Source organism: Adiantum capillus-veneris, chromosome 4 (genome assembly GCF_014529385.1).
Source record: "Adiantum capillus-veneris isolate H3 chromosome 4, ASM1452938v2, whole genome shotgun sequence".
Classification (NCBI taxonomy): domain Eukaryota; kingdom Viridiplantae; phylum Streptophyta; class Polypodiopsida; order Polypodiales; family Pteridaceae; genus Adiantum; species Adiantum capillus-veneris.
In genome coordinates, this window is record NC_140934.1 from 74827919 (window position 1) to 74841081 (window position 13163).

Sequence of the window (13163 nt, forward strand, 5' to 3'; positions counted from 1 at the left end):
AGAATACTAGTAGAATTGGATTAACCTGCTACTTAAAACCGACTGAGCTAGAAAGACTACAATAGTCGTGAGTAGGAATCCAGCCTAAAGTCAAGGAGAGACCACCTAACACCTATCAACCAGTCAAGGATTTATAGACAGTGGGTCAATCCAAGCCTATAGACAAGAAGTATCCAAAGACAGCGTCCCGGTCCACCCAGTTGCCTTTCAGGTCTTGTTGCTTAGGTGTGTGTGTAGTTGTATTACTTTTATAAATACACACCAAGGACCTAGATGTTCAAAAGACGACTGGCTAAAGATGTCTAGGCAAAGATTAGTACAGAAACAACTCAATTTTTGATTCATAATTGTACAACATAATAAGAATGAAGTATCATTCCAACCGAGTTTATACAAAGGTATTAGAACTATCCCAGTAGAATCATCAAGTGTTTTCAAAGTCGGGCTGCAACAAATTAAACCTTTTTAAGCCAAGATAGAGTTCTCACCTACATCCATATAGTCAAGACAACAGATATGTTAGACTTGGCTATGTATGGCAGGCTTCAAAGAACCTATCAGCTGTTATCCATGTCAAGCTTAAGAATTATTAGACTAGCTACTGTCCTATACAAAGTAATCCTACCAGAATTGCTTCATATGTTAAAAAAGTGTTTTTAAAATAACCTTTTAATGTGAGAGGAAGTCGACTACTCCATATCATCTTATGTAATTCTTTAGCTTAAACATTGTATGAAAAAAACCCAAGTTTAGGTCAGCCAGCAAGAACCTTAGTTAAACGAGTAATCATTTAATTTTGCAACAGGCCTGCTTACCTATCAGCACCCATTTAAGTACCATAAAGAGATTTTCTTTGATATCAAAACAACAGCTAGATTAAACTGGCTAGGAAGTATCAGCCAGAGTCACAAAAAATGGAGCTCATTCTGAATGGTAAAAAAGCTTTCAAGTCATCCCTTAATCAATGCCACAATGATCCATCAATAAGGTATAACAACAAAAGTTTTTAGATAGATTTTTACTCAAGCTTTAGTGAGCAGGCCCGAAGTATCATTATCCAGATTTAAGCCATAGTTGGCCAGAAAAATTCCAACCAGATGTAGTGAAAAAAAGACCAGTATTAAGCCGAAAATCTAAGTACAAAACTGAAGGTACAAAATCTGGCTACAACCAGTTACATTCAAACCAGATCAGTATTCACCAGATCAGTAACAAGGCTAGATCAAAATTCAAGCCAATTCTCTTTAAAGAATAAAAACTAGATTATGTATAAAGCTAAATCAGAAAAAAGCCAAACCATACTCCTAGTAAATAGCAGCAAGCTGCATGTTAGATTTTTTGCATGTCAAGGTCAGCATGACAAAGTCCAGCAAGGTCAGCAAAGAGAAAAAGATCTTGCTACAAAACAACCCAGAGCAGTATAAGCTAGAGCCAAGGATGTACTAGTGAGAACCAGAGCCAGATGTAGCTAACTCCCAAATATAGCTAACTCCCAGGTAATTATCTGTATGTCAAGGCCAAATGTAAACCAGATATCCAAGCCACCATCTATAGGCTATATTTTTTATTTAGTCAAAGCAATTCGTTTCCCCTATAACACAATATCCTACCATACTCAGGTAGTAAAAATGAGATCTTGTTAAAAAATAGCTCAGAGAAGTATTAGCTAGAGGCAAAGATGTACTAGCGAGAGCCAGACCCAAACCCAGACCCAGACCCAGCCATCTCCATCCATAAATATAGCCAGTTTGTGAGAGTAAGATTTCACCCAGAGACCAGGATATAATTTGGTAGTACAGCACCAAAAATTAGATTCGTATCCAAAGATTTAAAGCCAAGCATCAAACCTAGAATATGCATGAATATATAAGTTTAAATTTTATGGTAGTAACCCCCCACCAGCTAGTTGTAGTTGAAAAAAGACCAATTTTTTGGACTAAGTGGGAAATCCACGACCCAAAAAGAACTTAACCAGTAATCAGCAACAACAGGATGTAAGTAAGTCAAAGCAAACAAGCAACTCCTTCTCAGTAGAGAGATTAAGCCAGTCAACTATAGATACTCATGGTTTTGATCTGCAAAGTGTAAGTAACATAACTAGTTTAGAACTTGCTATTTCCAAGCTCAGCTACCATAAATAAATCAATTCTCATGGTTTTGTAAAAGCTTGTAAGCTGAAATCATTTCTCCCCAAAATCCCAATGTAACTTAGTGATGGCTTATGAACCACCACATAACCCATCAAAATACTAATTTGAAAGAATAAGAACCATCATATAACAATCCAGAATATCAACCAGTGTTTAACACAGTCAGAAAAGTCTCCCCCTCATCACCATAATATAGCACATTTAGGTAGTAAAAAACACCCCATCTGTAACCACACGCCTGTCAAAATTGATGCCAACAGAAAAAACTAGAGTGAGTAAGTATGTAATCAGTACCAGGCAAGAAGCAAAAATTCCTTTTAGAGATGAGAAAATGTAAGTACCTAGGTTACCATACAATATTCCTTAGTCGAAAAGAATTCCAAATGTATAATTCTTTCTAAATTCTTAAGGTAAAAATAAATTTGTTAAAGTCCCCCAACAGAGCAAGGGATTATCTAAGTATTGAGATTTTGAGTACAGAGTTAAATAACATGTGAGCAGAAGTAATCATTTGATTTTCTCCAAAGAGCCAAGAGAGCCCAAGTCTAAGTGAAGGGAAGAGCCCCTCACCTTAATATAGGGGTCAGAGAAGCATGACAGTAGTCGTCAGAGTAAGCCAAATAAGGCCACCCCCTGCAAGCCATTCATGGCGCGTAATCTTCATCGGGATCATGTGCAAGCCCTAAGGAGGAGGAGATTTTATGAAAAGGCAGAGCAACAGGCATCGCCGGGCCGCCAATCATCATCAAAAGGGGAAGGGGATCGGTGGCGATAGGAGGAAAAAATGGGAAGGTGACCATCGCTTGATTCCAATAGGTTAAAATCTTACGGGACTGCTCCCACCAAGCCTTTTTGTGGTTCATACTTATGGGTTAAATATTTTTTACGGGATTGCTCCTACTGAGCTCATATTCAAAAGATTGGTCCATACTGAACCATGCTAACCAAGACAGCAGTGTAAGTAATAGTCAAAATCAAGGACCTAATTAAAATCACCTTATGAGGTAGTTTACAAGTGTGGCAACAGATATTGAATAAAAACCATGCATTGGTTTATGCCAGGAGGAGCTTATAAGAGGCACTCATATGACCATGCTCACTAAGTCAGCATAGTGAGGCAACAACAAGGAGTTCAAATATTAATTTAGTATTTAATCTTACGGTGGAGAGCTTTATGTTAAGAGTAGGCTACTTGTAATTATGCAGCAAAAGGATTAGTCCACTGCCAGAAGTATGTTGGGTACAACATGAGCTGTATACATAGTCTGGGTAGCAATACTACTAGGTTGAGTTAGTGTAACTAGAACTAGCCATCATAGTCAGATGCAGTGACCAAGTGTGTGTGTGTGTGTGTGTGTGTGTGTGTGTGTGAGAGAGAGAGAGAGAGAGAGAGAGAGAGAGAGAGAGAGAGAGAGAGAGAGAGAGAGAGATGGTCATGTGCTCCTCCATGTAGTCGAGAAATATTTGGAAGGCCTATGCATGCAAGTTAGTTGTGGCTTGCATACCAATAGACACTCAAATACACTCACTAGGTCATGTGCTTAATCTCCAAGGCCAACCTTTTCTAGTTGTGCGAGGAGTGCATTACATAATGTTGCGATGGGTCCGTATATGAGAAAGATGCCAAGAGATCTTAGAGCTAGAGGTTTGTGAAAGTGAAAAATGAACTTTAAAATTTTAAAAATTTACAAAGTGACTTATATACTGAAACTCTTTTAATTTATTATTTTTAAATCCTCAAACATAACAAAAAAGTATAAATAAATAAAAAATCACGTGACAAAACAACATGTGAAGTGGTTGACATTTGCAATCAATCAAGTTGAACTTTTTTACTCGAAAACTTATTAGAAAATGAAATGCTCCAAAAGAAACTTGAAAATGAACAAAAATAAGTAGAGTTGAGATACAAAACACCGTTTTTATTAATAAGGACAAACGCATCAGTGACAAGATTTTATATTAATACATTGTGGGAACACGATGTCCTCACAAAGAAAGCCTTTTTCTTTTCTAGACCAAACAAAATTATCATTGACAACAAACAAGTACACCTTGGGCATACACACCGCTATGAAGTGCGAGCTTCAAGTTGGCTCATTAGTAATATGGTAAGCATATCTATGAGCTAATATGAAATAGGACACTTCTTACCTAACAGAGTACCCAAGGAACCTTATTGGTCTTACCAAACAGTGCTCTAGTGCTTAAAAAGAAGTTGTGTTGTGAGGGAATACCATCTGAGAGCTAAATGGGGAAGAAGGAGTAGGAAAGTTGTTGGGGAAAGAAAATTCACACAAGAGAGAAGCCCTAGGAGTAGGATATGATTCAAATCTACAGATTTAGGGAGAGGTGTGAAGTTAAGTTCATAGAGCAATGGAGAGCTTCAATAGGTGGTGGCTACCATTGAGGAGAATGCAACATGCTTGAGGAGGAAAAGAAGGTTTCAAATCTCTACTGCAAGAGCCTTTTGAGAGGGGAAAGTGACATTGAAGAAGAAGATGCATCTTGGAGTGGAGAGAGGATAGAGATGGTACAATAGAGAGAGAGGGAGGGAATGACTGCTACATTTTTGGAAAGACCCTCTTTTAGGAGAGAGGGGGAAGAAACTAGCAGCCACTAGAGAGAGAAAAGATTGGTTTTTATCCCAAGTTTTAGAAAAAGGTTCATATTTTTTATTTTATTAGAGGTTTTCTCATTATATTACTAAAACTTTATTTTCACCACCTCTAAGACTATAGTTTGACCACTCACTTTAGGCCTTGTCATACCCATCATTTTAGTTCACATGAAATCTACTACCCATTTGCTCATTCCATAATCCCATGGCAAATAAAGAGGCCCTCTTTTACCCCATTAAAATGATGCATGATGTAGGAGTGGGAGTAGGACCCTCTCTCTCTCTCTCTCTCTCTCTCTCTCTCTCTTTGGGGTTGTGGATTTTGTCACACCTCACTCTCTTGTTGGGGTTGTGGATTTTGTCACACCTCACACCCATAGGAAAATCCCCTAGTCTAGAAGTCATGTGAAGCATGTGTGTGCCTTTATGAAGGCAAGAGGTGTGTGTAAGCAAGAAACTTGTGTGCATGTGTAACATGTGCAACAGGCAAGGTGCATGTGACGAACTAGCATATAAGTAGCTCTTTTGTAATCTCTTTTGTGTGTTATATAATACACTTTATTTTTCATCTACTCTATTTTGCAATTGTCTCTCTCCCAAGCTCTACAGTACCCTATCCAAGCATGTCATTACTATGAATGGCACATTAATCTACCCTCCTTAACTCTACAAGTGGTATCATAGCTAAATTTGACTCTGGCTTGCCCTGTTGTTGCTAATCGTCAAGAGTCACCATCACTTGGGATTTCCCATTTCAAAGCCTCAATTTTCAAGGCCTCGCTCTCACGGTTTGCATCAAGTGTTCAAAGCTACCTTTTATAAGAGTTTTTTCAAACCATAAAAGGCCAGAAGCATCACTTTGATGATTATTTCTGTGTAGACAAACACCTAAATGCAATACATATATATCATTCTCACCTATGAGCGTTTTAAAATCATGGAGCTTTGAGTGATAAATGTCCTTGCAACATCCTTGTAATACATGCCAAATGTGTGAACAAGTTTGACATTATACACTCGCATGCAATGTATGTTCACATTTTTCACTCTTACGCTACTTATGAGAGGATTAGACACTGTCGCTTTAATGGTAAGACCTTCCTCAAGGACAACAATGTGAACTAAAATGGATTTGTATGTCATACCTACTATCAAGGCATCAATTTTATGTGGTGTACCACATATGGATGGGTCAATACACATAAGTAAAAGAACAACAACAATCAATGAACAAGAACAACAAACAACAAAAAACACCAACAACATGGCAACAACGACTACAACGATGTTGTAGATTTGCTGGAAAATTCCAAGCCAACATCAAGCAAAGGCAAACATCATCAACAAGAAGGGCACAACATTGACAACAATCAACCGACATGGCAAAGACAACAATTGTGGTTTTGTGCGGGGGAGAAAATCCTCCAACCAAAAAATAACCTTGTGTATATGCAAAGCATTCGGTTTGTGTATTCCTCATACTCTCATTTGTGTTTTAGGGGAGGATTTGTGTGATCTCCCCTTGTGTTTTGGAGGATCTTGCGTTCCATACCCTACTTTGTTCTAGGGGATTTTTGTGTGCCCACACCCTCTATGTCAAGGGGAGGAAAAATTGTGTACCCACCCCTAGTGTGTTTTGAGGGGAGGATGTTCTATGTGAGTGCTAAACTACAAGACCCACAAAGGGGGAGGGTTGTTGGGGTTGTGGATTTTATCGCACATCACACCCATAGGAAAACTCCCTAGTCTAGAAGTCATGTGGAGCATGTGTGTGCCTTTATGAAGGCAAGAGGTGTGTGTAAGCAAGAAACTTGTGTGTGTGTGTGTGTGTGGCATGTGCAACAAGCAAGGTGCATGTGATAAGCTTGTATATAAGAAGCACCCTTTTGTGTAATAATCCCACTTTATTTTGCATCTACTCTATTGTGCAATTGTCTCTCTCCCAAGATCTACACTAACCTATCCAAGCATGTCATTACCATGAATGACACACTAATCTACCCTCCTTAACTCTACATCTCTCTCTATGTGCAAAGCTTTCATTCTCTCCTCGAGCCCCAACATCCGCCGAAGCATGAAAGGTTCCATCTGTCAAGGATTTCTCAACCGCTTTAATAAAGAGTGTAAATGGTCATGTGGGATTTGACCGCACATGGATTTTCTTGATGGTGCTTGAACCCAATGCATGGATAATATCAAAGAGGAAAATTGGCGCAATATGCTCAAGTGGGCTACATGGGTTAAAAAATGTCATTGGGTTAATCACATATTTAAATGATGACCTTCTATCAAACATAGAGACTTTACATGATTTAAGGTCCTGATTGCATTGTTAGCTGCATTGACTTCCTCTTGTTCTCCCTAAAAAACGATGCCTAACTATACATCATTTTCATTGAGATTTTTGTATACAATTTTTTTAATTTATGTTGGATTGGTTAACCAAATTACAAATGCAATACACAAGAATGGAATGTAGAAATGTGGCCATGTTTTGACAAACAACCCGACCTATAATAATCTATGTGGTGAAGAAATCCATAATCAGAATACCTTACCAACACGACGATAAAAACATGGTACTCCAAGCTGACAAATGAAGGTTCTAGACTAATGTGTTACATTGCAAGTTTTACACAACACGCATGGTATTACAAAATACAAGGTGAATTCCTCACCATACCTTACAAAAGTTGAGTTTCTTTTTGGTTTTCTAAAAGAAGCGGTAGTGTTGAGTTGATTTAGGCATACTTTCATTGCTTTCAGTGCCATGATGGAAACTTATCATAAATATTATTTCCATTTTAAAATATTAAATGAATCTTTCTATTTCACCTTTCATTTCACATCCTTACACTACTTGACTTCACTTGCATTCTATCCTTTTAGAATGCTAAAGTGAGGCCCTTGCATCCATACACACATACATATATTTATGTATTTTACACACACACACACACACACATATATATATACATAAACATACATACACACATACATACATATTTATGTATACATACATACACACATACATATATTTATGTATCTCTCTCTCTCTCTCTCTCTCTCTCTCTCTCTCTCACACACACACACACACACACACACACACACACACACACACACACACACACACACACACAAAATGAGCAAACCATGGTAAAGGGAAGGAAAAATGTGTGAAATATGTGAGAATTTAGTTCAAAAATCTTGCAAATTCAAAAATTCGGCTATTATTTTTGGTTTGCTTCTTTGCAAAGAGAAAACAAAGAAGGAGGAAACTCAGTCCCTTAATAAAAGAGATATTCCTTAACAATGCTTTACCTTATATAATTCTAGTTAAACTCAACCTAATGAATTTATCATTTTCTTGTTATTTTAGAGAGCCACCGTGACACTTTCACTTGTTTTGCTTACAAGCACAATGAAATACTTCACACACTTGGTAGTACTTATGCATCTTTTAGGTTAATGAAATGTTATTTTTCAAATATTTAACCCAAGTAGTCATGGAAGTGAGTGTTTTCATGTAAACAGTATCAATTGTTCCAACAAATTTTATTATTGTCTACGAGGACCATTTCCAACATTGTTCATATGCTTCTCTTCAAGCTTTAAATCACTTCCTTCCTTCTCCAATCTTGGACCATACCCAACTCATGAACAAGATTTTGAAGAGTTAATGGCAAGGTATGGTTGGTTATAGCAATGCTTGTGTTGCTAGGTTTTGGATCTTGTGGGGGTTGATGCTTGTGCTTGAGTGCATTCATCCTTTCACAATCACTAGGTGGAAAGTGTACAATAGGGATGGCTCCAAGTGGCTCTTACATTATGTATTTTCCTACAGGTGATACATTGTCATCAAGCTCTCAAACACAACTTTTTTCTTAGGTAATAAATCATGCTAAACTTACCGCATAATTCCTTTTGAAAAGATAAGGAAGAACACTTGTCTTCACATGATCAACCTCCATTGTTAGGACTCGTTCCCTTTAACACTAGAGTGAATTAATCCTCGTCCTTAAGTCTGCACCACTTTGTAAAATTCCTCTATTGTTCTTAGAGTGTGGCATTTCTTCTATTAGAGGTTGGGGATGTTTGTAAGTGTCCTTCAATCCACAATATAAGACACCCACGTTCTGTAGGCAAGTTTCTTTCTAAAAAAGATCATAGATTCCATTTATCAAGGTAAAAGATTTACCTTCAACAACTTTTTAAATAGTATTTGCTATTTGAATATACTATTTAAATAGTACTCTCTATTTGAGTGCTCTCTCTCTCTCTCTCTCTCTCTCTCTCTCTCTCTCTCTCTCTCGTTATCTACCCGTTGGATATAGTCGGACTCATGGTGTAAACTCCATGCTATGTCATCTGTTGAGGACTCCTCCCTTATGTTATTGCTTCTACAATTTAATGTATATTGAAATTGTTATATTGATAGAAAAGTGTAAATTGTATATTTTTTCATAGACCCATGGGAAGAGGGATCTCTCACCTTGTATCAGAGCCTAAGGTTATAGGGATAGCCTAAGGCCTGACATTAGTTGGTTGGGGTATGCATCAAGAAGCTTAGTGCATTTATTATCGACCATTTATTTTTTTATATAGATTATTGAATGTAGAGTTTTGATCTAACATGATGCAGTAATTAATCATCTCTCCTAGAGGAAATGGAGTGGATGCTAATGTCAATGTCCTAGTCACACTTCAACCAACTATGATCAATTGTGATATTAATGCTATGCTTCCAAACTCTTAGCCTAGAAACTTTAGTGGTGAGGACAAAGATGTAGGCAAAGTTCTGTGTATCAATGATTACTTTGACTTGGCTCATTCATCCACCTAGAACAATGCCATCATTGCTAACTTCAAACTTGAGAAGACTATCAAATATTGGTGAAAATATCATTGTGATGAGAACAATGATATATCCAAACACAATGGCTTGGGCTTACCTTAAAGCTCACTTAAAGAAGAATTATCAAATTAAGGTATATCGTTCCGATCTCATGAAGCAATTTCTCGATTGTACTGAAGGAACCAAAGACTTAAAGTCATACTATCACCATTTCTTGACCCTTTTCAATGGGAATGGAGCCAAATTTTTGAGTGAGATTTTGAGAGATCTTTCTTAGTAATTTCCTTCGATTGTTCTTTTCTCTAAAAATGCTTATTTTAGAGACTAGTGGAGAGAGCTTTTAGAAGGGAGCTTACTTTGTTATTATTTTATTTTAAGAGAGCCTCAAACAATACAATAATTAGTTTTTCTTGAAAAATTGAACTCTATCTACCCCCTCTCTCTCTCTCTCTCTCTCTCTCTCTCTCTCTCTTATATATCACTTGGAACACATCTCTCAACCAGATTTCCATAGGGCAATATACCATCTCTCTCAAACACAATGTCAACCTGATTATTGCGACTCTCTCTATATCCAGAAAATGTTTCAACCATTGTCTCTATAAGCTCTCAACATCATGCCCTCATATTGCAACAAGAATTTCTTTATTCGACACCATTTACTTGAAAAACAAGAAAATACAAGCCACCACCATGTATGCAAATTTTTTTTTTGGAATTTCCCAAAAAGGAATTACAACGTAAAAAATAAGTTCAAAGTGTTGGAAATAGGGTTGCAGGGAAACATCTTTATTTTCTCCAATTAACTACTCCCTCCCTCTCTGTCTGTTGGGGTACAGGCGTCTGTGCCTTGCTCGACCGCCCAGGTGATGGGTGTCCACCCACTGAAACCACCTTACTCTTGTACATATATCAAGAATAAGGAGCTTCTCACTTAGAGGTTGACTCCACCACACACTATCTACTCCCCTTCCGCATGCACACCACACCATACACCACGCATCCGCACACATCCGTGCACACACACTCTTTAACTGGTATCAGAGCTTCAGTTTTGTGCACGACAGTTGAGTCCACGGCTCTGCAACGACAAGGGCATTGATGGCAGCAAGACAAGAGAATCACAAATTGAAGATCTGAGCTTAGGCATGTATATCCTATATAGAGCTTGTGTAGTAAGCCATTGCTGAATTTTGCAAAAAAACAACAGGAACAAGAAGTGTTACAGCTCGTTTTTGTTGTTTTTGGCTCCCAAAACATTGTTTTTAACATATCTATGTCACACAGAGTCGGATGGATATGATCCAGGACTCATTCCAGACTCATTGGTTATATCAGAATTTTGAAATTTTGAGCGGCGCTAGAAATTTTTGCACCAACCTGTCAACAATCTCATATATCAAAGTTTTGCACTTTGATTCCTACATTGTAAAGAATGATGCGGTTTGCATATTTGTCTATGTATGGCACACTGTGGTGCTATTTGAGAGAGAATTCAACTTGTTTTTGCGTATACAAGTGATGCTTTAGGATGTGAGTTTTGGATCGTTACACATCTAGATGCGAATTCAACTGTGGTGCTATTTGAGAGAGAATTCAACTTGTTTTTGCGTATACAAGTGATGCTTTAGGATGTGAGTTTTGGATCGTTACACATCTAGATGCGGTTTTATGCGCATTATATGACTGTGTGGGACAGTCTAGAGAGCAATTTCTTGCAGGGTTTGTGCAGTTTCATGCCATGTATGCATTATTGAATACAAGTTGAGCTAGCTATAGTTTGTAGGTAGCATGTTCACATGTTTACAGCTTTTTTGGATAGGTACACGTCCATAGAGCCACTCGTTCAAGAGTGAGCCAGTTTGCCAGGATTTTGGCAGTGCATGCATACCATTTATGGATTTGTTTACTGAGACATTGAGTATTTTGGGGCAGTTTTTTGTCATATTTTTGAGATTTTGCTCAAAATACAGGGAAAACTCTATTCGTTCGTCCCCAAATTCTCGCCATGTTTTGCATGTACTTGCAACCTACTCTCTAATGGTTTAGTGGTTGAGTTTGACTCCCACTTTGACAGTGATTCAGTGTTTACTCTCACTTTGACAGGTTTTGTCAGTTGGACATAGTTTTGTGTTCTTATACCCACTCTTGCAAGAGTGAGGATTGTGTATGCTTGTGTGGCTACAAAAGATAGTCACAGATTTCATAGGTATTTTGCATATTTTTGCAGGTAGATTCTCTTATGAGATGCATTTTGAGCCAGTTTTCTCTCTACTTGCGTATATGGTTATGTGCTTTACACTCAGTTGAGCAGTTTGTCCTAGATTGCGTGCTTGCAAAGTTTGCAGATTGTGGAGTTGGTTTTATGCATATGTGAGCATAGGGTTGGATACAATTTGATCATGGTTTCATGATTGTATAGTGGTCAATTTATTCCCATTTTGACAGTGATCAAGTGTTTAGTCTCACTTTGATGCTTGGACATAGGTTTAGTGTTCTTGTACCCACTCTTGCAGGAGTGCATTTATGGTATGCTCGTAGTGGTTACAAGTTTCCTTTGATTTTGCTTCATGTTCTCACATCGACGCAGATTTCGAGCATGAGACTACAGCATGCAGGTTACACGTTTTCACTATTGAACTACTGGTTGGTTTATGCTTTATTAGCGTAGTGGTCGATGTTGGTATTCAGGCCAACTGGCCGGACATCCCACTTACTACTAACCCATCTACTAACTTAACCTATATACACTTATTCTTTAATACAAAAGAATAAGGACCTGCAAACAGGAGAACGTTGATGTGCGCTCCACCCAACAATAGGTCTCTCCCTCTGCTCTTGCACTTGTACTCGCACACACTTCCCCGTGGCACCTTCAACTGGTATAAGAGCAAGGTTTGTGCTTGCCGTTTTTGCGTCCACCCGCGTGCGTACTTTCAAAAGTGCAGACAGGTTTCCAATTTTGGCATTGGAAAATTCAGCGTTTTGAGAGCATTTACATCAAGTGTCCTCGGGTTTTACCCCTCTTTCGAAGTTGTTCGTGCAGTCGAAAGCTTCATCCGAGCTACACTTCAGAAGTTGTATTTTTCAACTCCACTTCTGCTATAGCTACAGGTACAGGTACAAGACACAGGTGCAGGTTGTTCAGAGACTATTTTGGGAGGGTATATAGCCGTTTTATGCTGTTATGTGTTATTGAGATGGTGTTTATGGACTGATTAAGAGCACTTTTTGGCATCGACATTGTCTCGGGTTTTTCAGGCATCCATCTCCTCACAGGTTCTTGCATACATACATGACATCCAAGTTTCTTACAGGTTGCAGTGTTTAGCATCAGCACAGATTTGAGTGGGAGTACTTGATACGCATATGCATTGTTTTGGCACTTTTGGTAGTGCTTGAGCTCTTTTGAGAGCGGTTTTACTCCCCGCAGGGATTTGTTTACTGCTTGCACATTTTGTTTGGCGCCTGTTTGAGTGCGTATGCTGCACCTTGCAGTATTGTTGACAGTGGATGTACTTTGAGTTGCGAAAACTAC